Here is a 16,209-nt window from a genome sequence, read left to right as displayed (position 1 = left end):
TAAAAGGTATATCAAAGAGCCAGACGTCTTAAAATAGTTTCTCGAAAACGTTGCTAGCTCTTAGACTATAATATCGCTATTAAAAAATAGGGGTTGATGATAGGTTCGTTCCAACAGGACCGGTCCATCCTGGGACGGCAATTTCTAATCGACCACTTATTGATTGAAAAGTTTGATCGTTTGTCAAGATTAACAAATGAATTGACTGATAGAAAATTACCGTTCTAGGATGGTTCCCTCGTCCGGTTGGAACAAACATGATACAAGGGTGAAAATTTAGGGTTGTGTATATTTTTTAATGTCACATTAAAAAATAAAAATAAAAAAGTTTGTCCAAAAAAAATTGGGGTTTGGTTTGGTTTGGACCACCCTTATCGCTTAGGGGTATAAAAAATAGATAACAACCTATTATCCGATCTACTGAATATACATATAAAATTTCATCAAAATTGGTTAAGCCGTTTCGGAGGAGTATGTAACTAAAACTGTGATGATAATTTTATAGAGGGTGGTCCAAACTGTATTACGGAGACTTCGTAAGCATATTCTGCAGTTAAAAGTAAGTAAAAAAGTTTGTATAAATGAATGTCGTAAAATTCTTAATTTCTGAGATACAGGGTGTAGAAGTTTCATTTTTATTTCAATTTTTTCCAAATAAGTAACGTCAATATTTGGATAAAAATTGGTGACTGGGAGTTTTTTGACGTGATAAATTCGATTTTGATGTCTATATGACTTAGACTTGTAGAGGGCGCCACCTACATATTTTTTAACTGGTTTGAAGAGTAATAACTTTTCGTTCAGACTTGTATAAAACTGCTTAGTGAAAAAATATACATTTACGATGTTTATTACGTAAAAAAGATCTCTTGGTAAAAATTGCTACGATTAATGCTTTTCCAGATATTTGGAATCGACATTATCAATACCTGTCGTCATTGACATAAATTAAACATGTTGACTAAATAGTTATTAAACTGAAATCATAAATTTGAAATGTTTTTGTGCTAAAAGTCCAACAGAAACTTTCTTATCATCATTTTTCCAAAAAAAAAATTATGATTAATATAAAAAAATAAAAAGTTCCCAAATTTACTATTTCAGTCAAATAACTATCTACTCAACATGTTTATTTTTTGCCAATAATGACATGCATTGACTATTTCCATTCTAAATATCTCGAGAACGGTTGCTCGTAGTCATTTTTAACAAGAGATATTTTTTACGTAGAAAAGCACAAAAATGTAGATTTTTTCACCTAGTAGTTTTATACAGGTAGGGGCGAAAAGTTATTATTCTTCAAGACAGTTAAAATACATGTAGGTGGCGCCCCCTACAAATAGGAGTCATATTGACATCAAAATCAAATTTCTCATGTCAAAAAACTCCCAGGCACCAATTTTCATCTAAATATTGACGTCACTTCAGAAATTATTTGGAAAAAATCGAAATAAAAATGAAACTTCTACACCCTGTATCACCAAAACTAAGCATTTTAGGACATACATTTATAGAAACTTTTTTACTTATTTTTATCTGCAGTTAACTCTATGATCTGCAAAATATTCTGCCGAAGTTTCGGACATTAAAGGGAAACTTTTCGGACATTAAAGGGAAACCTTAAGGTGGGCCAAATTTGACCCTTTAAAATGGTCAAATTTGGCCCACCCTGTACATTTTACGCATTTGTTATTTGTATATTGTACTGATCACTGGAAAATAACTTCATAGAGACGATAGAGGTAATAGTTAGCAAATGTCTTTCTGCTCTATAAAGTTCCCTTTGTCCTGTGATCACAATATCAGAATTCTCTCTCTATCAGAACACTGTATACCCTGCATCATGTGTGGTACTAATGTATGTATTATAAAAATGATAAATAACCTTATTGAAACTGAACGGAAGGCATACGTATTATTTCCGCCTGTATATTCAAGTTATTATTAGGATATAAAAATGAAATGGAAACGTACATGGAGATGTATTATAAGGAAGAATATACCTAAATGAGATGGCATACAAATGATTTTTTTACATCAATCTTCTTCATAAAGTATCTCGTAAAGTATCTACCTCTCTGTAAGAGGAGTTTTTTATAAATGATATTTTTTACCATTTATTAAATTCTATAAATATACCTAATATAATATTATAGTCGAAGAATATTCTTAAGCACAAGATGTACAGGGAGTTCGACATTGGCCTGTTTTAACAGAGATAACTTATTTCCTGACTAGATAGAGCAAATCCGGCATCGATGTCATGGGCTCGATTTCTGAAACATGTTTAATGGCTTAAACCTCCTGTCGATATTTTCACTGCCAACTGAGATACGGGGTCTTTATGAAATTTGGACGATTTTGAAAACTGTCAGAACATATAATAAAATTCTGTAGAAACATTCTTAGCACTTTTAAGCACAATCCAGATTTTTTAAATGGAAATCATAGTTGGCCATAAACTTACAAAAAAATGCCTGCGTTATTATTTGTGAGCCATCTCTGGCCGTTTTTTTCGATAATACGGTTGTGTTGATAAATATTGTCTCTTAAAAGAACATCAACATTTTGAATATCATGAAGTAATTACAGTTATTACACTAAGTAGAAATTGTATAAAAATAACGACATATTTCAAATTTTATTTTATTCTCGAATCATTCTTCCATGTTTTTTTTTTCTTACTTTATTTGTTTGGTTCTGCCTTAGTTTCTTTGTTTTGTTTACTTATGCGTGCACATCCGTATATATACCTTGACATTATATTTCAATATATCGAAAAATATTAGCGCAACAAGAAACAGATGGCTGATATGAACCACCTATATATTCCAACCATAACAGTTCTTTGTTTGTCGCTATATTAGTTTTTGTATCTCGCGTCGCTTGTTTGTCTCTTTCGCTGATATTTACGACGTTGCAAACTTTTACGAAATACGTGAGAAGTATAAATTTCTCAACTATTATTGTTTTAAGAACGACGGAGTTATGATTTATAGTTTTCGAGATGAGAAAAAGTCAAGGTCGGGGGGATATAATAATTCATTTTCGTTTTCTGTGTGGGAACTAGAAATGAAAAATGAAATAACTGGATTGGCATTTCAAAAGTTAGTTTTTTTTGCTCCAACGTTATCTGGGTGTTGTTTATCTAGTTTTGTGGATCTTTTGACAGTATAAAGTCAATGTTTTTTTAAATTTATTTCCTACTTTATATAAAGATATTGGGTTTGAAAATTACTTGGAATGTCAAACTCTACAGGGTGGTCCGAATTGTATTCCGAAACTTTGGCAGAATATTTTGCAGATCATAGAGTTAACTGCAGATAAAAATAAGTAAAAAAGTTTCTATAAATGTATGTCCTAAAATGCTTAGTTTTGGTGATACAGGGTGTAGAAGTTTCATTTTTATTTCGATTTTTTCCAAATAATTTCTGAAGTAACGTCAATATTTAGATGAAAATTGGTGCCTGGGAGTTTTTTGACATGAGAAATTTGATTTTGATGTCAATATGACTCCTATTTGTAGGGGGCGCCACCTACATGTATTTTAACTGTTTTGAAGAATAATAACTTTTCGCCCCTACTTGTATAAAACTACTAGGTGAAAAAATCTACATTTTTGTGCTTTTCTACGTAAAAAATATCTCTTGTTAAAAATGACTACGAGCAACCGTTCTCGAGATATTTAGAATGGAAATAGTCAATGCATGTCATTATTGGCAAAAAATAAACATGTTGAGTAGATAGTAGGAAACCTCAGGAGATAGACGAAAACTAAGTTCGGTGTCTGTAGCTCAATTTTTATCAAAAACATGATGGTGAAAACCACACATCGATATCTGTTACCATTTCGGAGTTACGGGGTGTTATTAAAAAAATGTGTATTTTTAATAAATCGCGGGAACTTTTGTGCTATGGAAAATTTTATATTTTTATGAAAACATTTCCAAAGCACCTATTACGTAGAATTTAATGGTTTAAATATATTCGTTTATAAATTAATAATTTAAAAATTATCAACATAAAATTTGATTTTTAATATGGGATAGGTACCCTGTATATTTTTAATTCATTGAGAAGAATTTAAAATTATCTTTCCAAAAATATAGCATACTTGATATTTATCTCGATTCCTCTTCGAGATGTAGAGATTTTAGAAATTCGCCCACTTTGAATAAGTAGGCTTTGAACGGCACCGGCTGTAATGCAAAAAATTCTAGCTGTGAGCAGCAATTAAAACGAAAATATTTGCAATGGGAGATGAAGAATTTTATAACAATTTAAACTATATTTAACAACATCAACACATTTAAACTGTATCTAATAACATTAAAAATAAATATCAAATCAAGACATGAGATTTTGCTACAGGTGTTCAACATGTCTTCTGTAATAGACAGACGGGACCATTTTTGAACATTTCTCGCGAAATTTATTAACTCAGGGGGGGGGGGGTGAAAGATACCCTCGTATAACCACTAAGTACTTCGAATTTTTGTCTAGATTGTACGGGCAATTTGAAAATAAGAACCTTTATTCTTCCTCAAAGATAAAAATTCATAGGCGCTTAATCCGGCGGCCTTGGCGGTTAATTTAGTAGATGACTAAACATAGATACTACCATCTTCCAATAATAAAATTTAGTATGGAAAAAAAAAAATAATTGCCTACTGTTTCTAGACAAACCAGTTAAATAAGATTTATTAGAGGGGTCACTTGGGAAAAAGTGTTGGAAAGCTGAAAGAAGTGTTGAAAGCTTCAACTAAATCAGGGAAAAATAAATGTAGCCTGATAAAAACCTTTAATACCCTCTGTTGCATCGCCGGCTTGGACATGAGGTATTCCATGTAAATTTAAAAAGAATGAATAAGTTTTTCTCATTTTATTTTACTGAAAAATGTATTTGAAACTTTTTAAAGAACTCCATAAAATGAAGCAAATTGTTCATTGTGAATGGATTATGCGAATTCGTTTTTGAGTTATGAGAGATAGAAAAATTCCAAATCAGGCGAAAATTTTAAAGAATGCTGTCCTGATCAAACAAACATTAACAAGTTGTAATACTCAAAAAACATCGTACAATCGTTCTTTAATTTTAAATACATTTTTCTGTAAAACAAAATGGGCAAAACTTGGGAAAAAAATTACATTGAATTTCCTATATCCAGGTCGGCGATGCAACAGACGGTATGATGACTTAAATATGGATTGAAACTAATTGTGTGGGTGAAATAAACTACAGCAAGATTTTGTTCGATATTTAAATACACTGTATATGGAGTGGCGGTACACTCTGTATATGCCATATTTATGTATATCTGAGGCACATATTTATGGCCTGTCGATTTTCTAAAGCGTTCATTACAACGATCGCTATCGATAATACGCCGACACAAGTAGGTAAGTCTGCAGAAGCATAACAGTTTGTTTCACCGATATTTTTCGATTCAACATGAAAGAAATGATCGATATGGTATTGGTTCTGACGTGGGTTGAAATTTTTGAGAACCAAACGGAGAAAGCCTGCAAACGGGATCTCTTTGCAAGGATGGATACACATCTTTTGAATGTATTATTACACCGTGTGGTTCAAATTTGACTCTCACGATTGGGACCTCGGAAACATTAAGAGGTACAGGATGGTTTAAATTGATGAAAAAATACTCTCTTTGTAGTTTGGCCCATTGCTGTCTATTGTTGACTATGCGAGCCCAAGTTAACCCTGCTAATATTATGGTCCCATCTCAGGTTTGGTCTTCTTCTAGATCTCTTAATTCCTCGTGGGTACCATGCTGTAATTTTTGTGATCCTTCTGTTGTCCGTTCTTCTTACCAGGTGTCCTACCCATTGTCCCTTGAGGGATTTGACTATGTGGACGACATCTATTACCTCCGGGTCTTTTGTCATATCCACTATATTCTTTTACGGTCTCTCATGGTTATTCCCAGCATATTTCGTTCGTTTCGTTAAACCTTGCAGTGTTGCCACTTCTTACAATACACATCATTATCCATATTCAACACCGTTATTCACTGTAATTCTGAATCTGTACACAAAAACAGACGAATATTAATTCTAATCATATCAGTGTCTATTACTAACAATTCTTTAATTATTTTTACGCATGCCACATTTTTATATATATACATTTTTTAACTATACTTAAAAAATAACTCTTAACGTTGCCATATTAAGAAGTAGTTAAATAATCAATAAAAAAACCTTCTTTTAAATATTTTGCTATGTGAACCGGACAGTGTAAATTATTCTTATGAGGTTTACGAACTTTATTTAGAACTAAATGTAATAAAATAATTCACCGGATGATTCATACTGAGATCACATAAAAAAAAATAGCAACATATTTATCCGAATTCGCTATTTGGAATATCGATTTGGAACATCGACAAAATCAGACAAACTAACACAACAATTCATTCCAGGGATTTCAGATTTCACTAATTATAGCATAGGACTTCTTTTGACTGTCTGACGACACTCTTCCTCCTCCTTCTTCCTATTACTGTATAAGAGTATGGTGGCATTATGATATCGCATTTATTGTGTCTCTTCATGTTGTTGTCTTGGGCAGCAGTACTGGTCTCGTGCAGACTATGACCTATTATCGTGTCTTCATTGTGGTCCACCCAACAGTTTGGAGATCTCCCTCTAGGACGTTTCCCGTTCACTTTTCCCTCCACAATTAGTTTTTCTAAGCCATTGGTGTTCCTGCATATGTGCCCAAAGTATCTTAAATATATTTAATTTCTACGGTGAGCTATATACGGTATTCGCAGCATCCGTCTATAATACCACACTTCAAAAGCATCGATTCTCATTGCCAACTTCAATGTCCAGGTCTGTGAGGCATAACTGGCAATGGGGAAAATTAGGGCTCTTAGGTAGTCTGAGTTTGTTGCTAATTGAAATGGCTGAATCTTTCCATATTTTATTGAGTTTGGTCATGGAATTACGTGCTATACACAGTTTGTGTATAGTATATATTGAAGAGTAAGGGAGATAATATGTATCCCTGGCGCACTCCCGCCTCCAAGTCAAATGCATCTGAAATGGTGTTGTTTACTCTTACTTTTCAGTAAAAAGTTGAAATCAGTTGAAAGTAACCAAACAGCTTTTTGGTCACAGACCTGTGTTATTTTTTTAAACTTTCAAAGTTAAATAACTTTGTTATTTATCAATCTATTTCAAAAATGGTTAAGAGAAAAGATGTTTCATTTGACCAGATTTCAGATAGTCCTTTTAATATCTGCACTTATTTCTGAGACACCGCCTAATATACATAAAACAGGGGATGGAACCAGGCTGAGAAAGAAGAAGAAAAAATGGACTTATTTCGTTGCTCTTTCATCTTTTTACTCCGTAATTACTAAGTTACTAAATTACGATTAAATAACTACTAATAATTACTAAATTACGACGACCACAACCCTGTATCCATGTTTGGTACGAAATTGAAAATAAACAAAAGCGAGTTGACGGGAGCTATTTGCTGTCTAATAATTACTACCGCTTGTGCGTTTATTTGCCTTTCAAGATTATAATAAATTGCGCTTGTAACATTAGAAAACGGTCGGTGACGGCTCGGAATTGTAACGAAGTCTTTTCAATCGACCGATTGCGAGAAAATGATAAACTAGTCAATAAGATCATTCATCTTTTGACACAATAAAGTAGATTAGATCGTTATTTAAAAATACCAAGAAACTGTAACGGTTTTGATTTTTACCTCTCAGAAACGGTACTTTTATCTAAGGTATTTACAATAATAATTGTAACTTATTTGTTATATGTTTTAAAGAAACACAAAAATTTTAGTAATAAGTCATATTTCGAGTCTAGAACTTATGATGATTAATAGTAGTAGAGTAGTAAGCCTAGAAATTAAATAATGAAATAAATACAGATAAGAGAGTTGTTTTCAATAATAAATTTGTCAAGATATACTGCAAAATTTCTAGATATTACTTCCTCCTAAAAAAGGCATTATTGTCGTGACCTAACATTGGCTAGGGCCGTTATAGGTTCAAGGTGGTCTTTAAGACTGATTTGAAACAATTTGGAAAATGCCAAGACATTTTAGGATGCTGAAGAGTATTTTCAATGTTGACCTGAACATCTCTGACACTTGACTAGCACTATCACTTTGACTGACTATGATCCCATCAACTCATTTGTCATCATCATCATCATTTTCAGCTTATTCAACCATTTCTAATTAAGCATCACTCACATACCCTCTTTGTAGCTGGGCCCATTATTGTATATTGTTGGCTATGCGGGCCTAAGTTATCCCTGCTATATTCCTAATATCATAGTCCCATCTCAGGTCTCTTAATTCTCTGTGAGTACCATGCCGTAATTTTTGTGATCCATCTGTTGTCCGTTCTTCTTTCCAGGTGTCCTGCCCACTGCCATTTGAGGGATTCGACTCTGTGGATGACATCTATTACCTGGGTCTTTTGTCGTATCCCACTCTATTCTTTTACGGTCTCTCTTGGTTATTTTCAGCATATTTAGTTCCATTAAACGTTGTGAGACTTGCAGTTTCCTCATCAACTCATTATACTTCCATATATCTACCAGAAGATTTGACCTGCGGACTTGGCCTGTCACGTACCACAACTCTTGTGTTTTGGGTGGCCCAATCTGGCCTGGTGACTTAGTCTACTGATTAGATCTTTGCCCAATTAAATCTTCGAAGTAAGTATGTATCAACATATAGGTTGAAGGTGAAACTCACTGAAGATGATGTATATTCTCATGCGGGGTAAAATAATATTGAATTGGCTGTAGTGGCACAGACAATAATTTTGAGGTGACCGTTGGCTATTCTGATCTCTAGGTTACAGTAACTAGTCTTATCATTTTTAAAAGTATTAACTTCGAGACTGAACAATACTGCCAATACAAAGATCCATACATTTTCCAGACTAACGCACCGATATAGAACATATTCCTTCGTTTCTTCTTTTGATTGACAAAATCTACACATGTCCTGTTGTAAGTACTCGTTAACGCCAAGCGCCAAGCAGTAAGTTGCGTGCGCAGTGATTAATGGCAAGTAGCAAACGACGAGCGATTCGCAGATCGCTTGATTTAGTTTATTTCAAAGCATTGTCGATGTAGGTCATAAAATTTTGTCCCTCAGATACGCAACGGATAAATATATGTACGGCGTCGTATAAATTTGCTACCTACAATGTATGTAGAAAATTCGGTCGGCTTTTTATAGAGTATGTCACATTAAAATCGGATTTCAATTTATTTCATTCTAGGATCGCTTGCGTTCGTCGCTTGGTACTCGTCACTTGCATCGCTCGTTCATAATCGATGTCGGTTATACATAATAATATCGGTTATTTCTTATTTCAATAATCGAGTACTCGAGCGAATTTTCGCTCGAGTTATCCCATATGTATATTTTTTCAGTCAGTAGTTCTATACAGGTACGAACGAAGTTATTACTCTTCAAAAGAGCTAAAACACATGTAGGTGGTGCCCCCTTCAAGTAGGGGTCATATTGACATCGGAATTAAATTTATCATGTCAAAAAAACGCCCAGACATCAATTTTTATCCAAATATCGACTATAGTTGAGAAAGTATTTTTTGGAAAATAACCGAAATAAAAATGAAACTTCTACACCCTGTATCTCCAATGGAAAGCATTTTACGACATACATTTTTTTATATCTACAAGCTTTATTTTTATCTGCAGTATATGTTGGCGAAGTTTCCAGAAAACAGTTCGGACCACCCTGTATACGGTGGGCGTAAAAAAAGTATTGGTTTATAACTCTTTTAACTTTATAAAACCTATCAAGTCAGTATAATGATATTAAACATAAAATTGCTTTATTATTAAATTTGCCACGCCAATATAGCCCAACCATATTCTATAAAACTTTTTTCGCTTTTAAAAAAGTTGGATTTCTTGTTTTCTTTGCACCGGTTCCCATCAACTGCCAGCGAGCATATCGAATTCCATAGAGTTCCATATTTTTACTTCGTTAAGCTGGTTACTCCCCCGATAACGCTCGATCTATCGGGTTTCTTCAACGATGGATATAGTAAACCGGTCGTAATTGATTTCGACTTAATCTGATTTTAAAGGACGGTATCGATTTACGTTATATGGTCACATCGAATTTTTTTCTATCGCGATTTGATATGTTGTGATTGGACTTAGTTAACAGAAGAACTGAACGAAGTCATTTAATTGATGTTTAGAAAATTTTGCATACACAAGAAATTAAAAGGCAAAAATATTATAATTACTTAGATTAGTCATACTGACTCAAGAGCTAGCAAAGGTTAGTCTTGAGTCGAGATTTCTATATGTAAGAAAAGTACAATGCGTTTATAATGTACTGAATAAAAACTAGAGAGAACACGTTGCCAAACGTATGAAATAAAACGAAAAACTGTCCACATTGCTAAGAGACGTTGAAGGGAATATAGCAGATTGGTCGCGGTCGACCCAATCAGTATCTCTGTCAGTAATTAAAGTTCTAGGGAAAGGTGTACATTACGCGTTCAGCTTCACGATTTAATTATATCTCATGATACTTTATTTGTTTATTTATTAACGAGTCGTTGTAATTTTCTCTATGGCTTGAAAGTTTTTAAGTGCATGTTAGAAACACTTGCATTTTTGGTAAAAATAAGTGGAATTGAGTTGGTGTTCGACAGTGGTCGCGCTATTAGAACTCTGAATTCAAAAATTGATATCTCGCAATCTATTACAAATAATTGATTGTATTTTTTCAAAAACTTTCTTAACATTTTTGCTATATTTTTATTATTTTCGCAGACAGTATGTGAAATTCTTTTTAAATAAAAAAGTTACAAGATTGCTGAAAATTGCTATGCACTAAAAGTAAATGAATGGGTTGTTTAAAATGTTTGAAAGAAAAAAAAACAACTTTATCGATTTTTTCTCATTTAAACATATTGTAAAAGACCCAATCTTTAAAATAAAAAAAAAGTTTCAATATCTAAAGTGGTTCTTAAGCTATGGCGTGTTATGTGTTAAAAGCTTGAATTTTTAAATTATCGCGATTACTGACGTTTTCTCGTTATAAAAAAAATGGATATCCTAACGATATCCTTATAATTTCATTTCAGATGCTCAGAAACATATCTAATGATTTTATCTAGTTATCTTTTCAAAAAAAAGTCTTTTAAAAAGAAGCGGTTTGCAATCGTGATTTTACTTTACCTGATAGGGAAAGGTGTACCGACAACGCCGCAATAGTACACCATCGCATTTCTCTCACTCCGACTTTTAAAATTCCTATGCGATTTACTTCCACACATGTAAATACCGACCCAAAAGTAACAGTTGCCAGCACGGTATATATGACGATACGTCAAACTGAACTAGAATTTAAAGAATATTTAACTTTATCATAACATATTATCGAAAAAAAAATGGTTTCAAAGATTGGATATTAAGATCGCTGTCATTTGGTATGTAATACTATATGGAGTATGTTATCGACCGTAATTTCTAAGCCAACTTTTTTTCGACCACACGGTATTTTTGAATTCTAATAAATAAGCAAAATACTAATTTTTCCATATTAAGATAACTACACTGACCGGCACGAAAAACGGGCATCTTGAAATTTTCAGGTGCTTTAAAGTTTAATATACACTTGCGTGCATAGAAATCGGCCCAATGCAAACTTTTAAAGTTAACTATATATTTTTTACAATCTATTTGTCAGATTAAGAGAAAATACATGCTGTTTGAAAGACAATTTCATATTCTTTGAAAAGAGTTTAGAGATATTAATTTGTATATTGGTTTCTTTGAATTAAAATTATTAAATTAATGCATGAAACAAATTATCGTTTTTTATTACTAAGAGGTGTATATGTTATTATTTATTTATTTATTTATGGACAATTAACTAAACTAAATTTTCAATAATGGATATGACCCCCTCTTGCTCTAACAACATCTCTCATACGATTTGGCATAAAATAATCGTGTACGATTCTTGATGTGTGTGCCTTCGCATTGTCATGCATAAAAGTGAATTCGTTTCCAATGTAGTCGACGTAAGGTACCACATGAACTGCTAAAATCTCCTCAATAGACATAGCACCAGTTAAACCTCCTCTCCCGTGCCGACGGTCGCCCCAACGGATGAAAACTGATTCGGTTCGCGCAGTCATAGAAATTGCATCCCAGATCATGCAGGAACCACCTCCATAAGCAATCCGCTCCTCAATGCAGCATTCTGCGAATCGCTCACGTGGCCTCCGGTACACTTTTCTTCTTTGGTCGCTACCATAGAGGCATATTCTGGTCTCATCTGAGAATAAAACAGATTCCCATTGTTCTAGTGTCCAATTCAGATGTTCCAGTGCAAAACGCAGGCGTGCTTGACGATGAGCTGGGGTAAGTTTTGGACCAGTTGGGTGTTTTGGGGGTCATGTTACTTTCCTTCAATCTTCGTCTTACTGTCCACTGACAAATAGTCACTCCTCGTGTTTCACGGAGCTGTTGTTGTACCTGAATAACATTAAGACGCCGATTTCTTAACATTGTTGACACAATAAAGCGGTCATCACGATCCGTGCATATCTCTTTCTACCAGTTCCAGGTCGACTACGAAAGGATCGAGTCTCCTCATATCGTTCACACACTCTTCGAACCACTCCGCGTGTCATATGTAGTTGCCGAGCTACAGCTCTCTGTTTAAGTCCATTTTCGATTAAAGCAATTACTTGGGCGGCTTTTTCCGGTGATGTATGCATTAAATTGAAACACTAATCAAACAATGAAACACAACTAATCAAAGAATAAAAGAACAATGTGAAAATTTCGATTACAAAGGTAGAAATTGCAATATTTGACAAGTTTGTTATTCTTATTGTCACCACAACACAAATACCTTTTATTTATTTACCCGTTGGTACGCATATAAACGATAAGTACCCTGAATAAATTTATGCTCATATTAAAGCATGTTAAATTGTCTTTGAAACAGCTCATATTTTTTACTTGCCATGATAAATAGATTCTAAAAGACACAGTTAAAACCAAAAGTTCACAGTGGGCCGATTTCTATGCACCTAAGTTTATTTTGTTCTAATGGGCCGATTTCGATGATTTTTAAGCAAGGGGGAATTATTATTATACGAGGGAAAAAATGTTGATATTTTGTTGAAAGTTTGAAACACCCTGTGGAATATGTTAACAAGGCAAGGAATTTAAAAATCATTTTATCATCTAGGTACGTCTTTTCTCGATGGTCTGTTTTTTCGATTCGTCTCAATAGCTTTGTTTTTATTGGCGATATTCGCTTTTGAATAAGACAGTAACGATTTTAATGCAATTTTAGCATTGATTTAGGGTCCTCATCAACACACTTATAAAATAGTTTCATTAACGTTTACTCTAGTAGAGTCTGTTTTAAGGATTGAAGTATCGGCTAATGTTGCTTTAATTGATCATGGTAGAGATCAACTTTTGGACTAAAAATCATATCTGCTGGAGTAACTGCCCGACAGACAATAGTAATATGATTTTTCAAGGACAGTGACATTACATAAATCATAATCATTATTTTATAGGTCTGTTAACTAGGACCAAAAGCAAAGGCATGGTTTTAATTTAAAAAATACGAAAAACGGTTAGTGTCTTCTTCAAAAGCGAATATTTCCAAAAAAAAATAAGCTAATGAGATGGACCAAAAAACAAACTATCGAGAAAAGATACATCTAGATGATAAAATTATTTTTAAGTCCTTGCTTTGTTAACGTACTCCACAGGGTGTTTCAAACTTTCACCAAAATATCAATATTTTGTTCTCCCTCTTAGAATTGACAAATGGCAATTTTAATTTTTAATTTCGAAAGTCAAATAATTTAGCTACGAATTGCTTAAAAAATCATCAAAATCGGTCCATCAGAACACAATGTATAGAACCAAAGAATATTTTAATACTCATAGAACATTAAAACACATGAAAAATTTAAGGTGCCCGTTTTTCGTGCCGGTGAGTGTATTAAGAGTAAATAGAACATATCAGAGTCTATTATTTTTTAATGTTGAGAGAGAATTATAAGATCTATAGTTCCCGATTACTTCCAATCGATTTCTTGTAACCCACTCCCTCCAAACGGTTAGAAATATTCTCTTCTATTTCAAAAGTACGAGAATGTAACTCTATGAACTTGGAACAAAAATCTTGATTCCCTATTTAAAAGTAATTCCTTAAATGGAGGAAGCGTTATCTCTGTTGAGAAATTAGTTACTTGTGTCAAAGTCGCAGAACATCGACATAAATACGAAAGTTATATGATGTTGGGACAAGAGTCTACCCTTGATGATAAGTGCCATTATGTATTCCTGGTCAGTCTCTTCATTGATAGCGGAGGTTGTTTCAAATTAGCGTGGCACATTCCTGTCTATTGCAGATTAGGGCCTTAAGTTTTGAAGTTCCTAGAATGCAAGATGTCCTTACTTGATACTTTGACTTCTGTAGGTTCTATTGAAATGCTATTTTCTTTTTCACCCCATGGGGCTTTTTTAATATTCATATCTTGTGTCAACAACCTAACCTAACCAAACCAAACCAAAATGTAATGAAAGAAAATATATTTATAGAAAATATTATTCCTGTTATTATCAAATATTTAGAATAATACCAGATATAATAGGAAGGCGTTATTTAAACTTTAAATTTTCAGCTATACCCAATAAAAATACTGAAATATTAAATATCTTTCAGAATGATTAATTTAACAATTTTGCCAAAATTGGTGAGTTTGAACTAACCAAAAGAGAAAGTCTCCTACCATAACATTGAAACAAAGATGCACACTTGGTAATACCCAATTTAAACCTAAAATTGTTTGTTCCTGTATACCTTCCCACTCTCTTTTACCACGGACCAAGATTCACGTTTCTGTAACAGAGCTGTTGCATAATAGAAATCGCATCGTAACAGCAGTGTGCAGGGCTTGCGTTTTATTCGCGACATACAATAGATTAATCCGGGCCTAGGCATTGTTTCCGTAGTAGCGTCCCATTTAATGGTCTTGACCGGCTTAACTACGTGCGTATTACGTTGTGAATGGGTTGGTGAAACTGTACGGTATCAAACGAAAGAGTATCATTTCTTTTATTTCGTTTGCCGTAATGCGCAATTTGAAAGTGGTGATTAAATTTTTTCTGTTTTTCTCAAAGCGATTATACTCTGTTTTACGACTCAGGGAAGATTGCGACAGACGATGACAGAAAAAAAGGCAGATGACGTCCATACCAATCCATTTATTTCACTAAAATGTTTCTAATATTTTTGAAGTGTTTTAAGTATCTTTACGCGCATTGGGAGTAAAAAATTCAAGGCCGTGACACTCGGCCTTGAATGACGGCCGCGAGATGGCCGTGACGCGCGAGCCATGCGCGAGTCTAGCGAGAGGAAAAGTGATAGCGGCAGTATGGTCACAGCTACCCCATTCGCGGTAGATCTACCCCTTTCTAAAATAATTTTACCCCACTATCTCTAATTAATCTACTCCTATGAAAAATAAGCTTGTGGTAACACTGGGTAACGATCTGTGCCATACGCGGCTAAGAAAATCACAATAGAATGTAGAATGTAGAATATTTAGGAGGGGAGTTAATCACCGCGACCTTATAGATCTATTGTGTGTTCCCCTTTCTTGAGTTATAACGAGTTATAACTCATCATACAGTCTCAGGGCTTTAACAAAAGCCAGTATCTGAGACGGCTCCACAGAGGCCAGCTCTCCATCCTCGACATCAGACGTACCAAGGTTCATGGCACGAATGGTCGTCGTCTCGGCGCACTCAGTGATAAGGTGTTCTGGTGTTTCCCCATTTTCCCCACAAAATCTGCATTTGCCGTTGTTTCTCAGTTTCAGCCTACTGAGGTGTTCGTTGAGGAGACAGCGTCCTGTTAGAAACCCCGTGACAATCCGAAGATTGTTTTTACTTAAATCAAGGAAAACCTTTGATTTTTCTCGGTCGTAAGTTCTGAGGAACTTTTTCAAGTGTCTTAGACCGTTGGAGGACACCCATTCCAAGTTACGGATAAAGTCCTCCAGATTCTTCAGTTCCGCTTTCAGTTGGTTCCCGTTTGGAAAACAGAACGGTTCTGGTCCAGTTAGTGGAGTGTTCGTTCCTTTTCTAGCTAGATCATTT

The sequence above is a fragment of the Sitophilus oryzae genome, unplaced genomic scaffold, assembly GCF_002938485.1.
Source record: "Sitophilus oryzae breed Bouriz unplaced genomic scaffold, Soryzae_2.0 scaffold_1853_pilon_pilon, whole genome shotgun sequence".
Taxonomy (NCBI): Eukaryota; Metazoa; Arthropoda; class Insecta; order Coleoptera; family Curculionidae; genus Sitophilus; species Sitophilus oryzae.
This window is presented reverse-complemented; position numbering follows the sequence as displayed.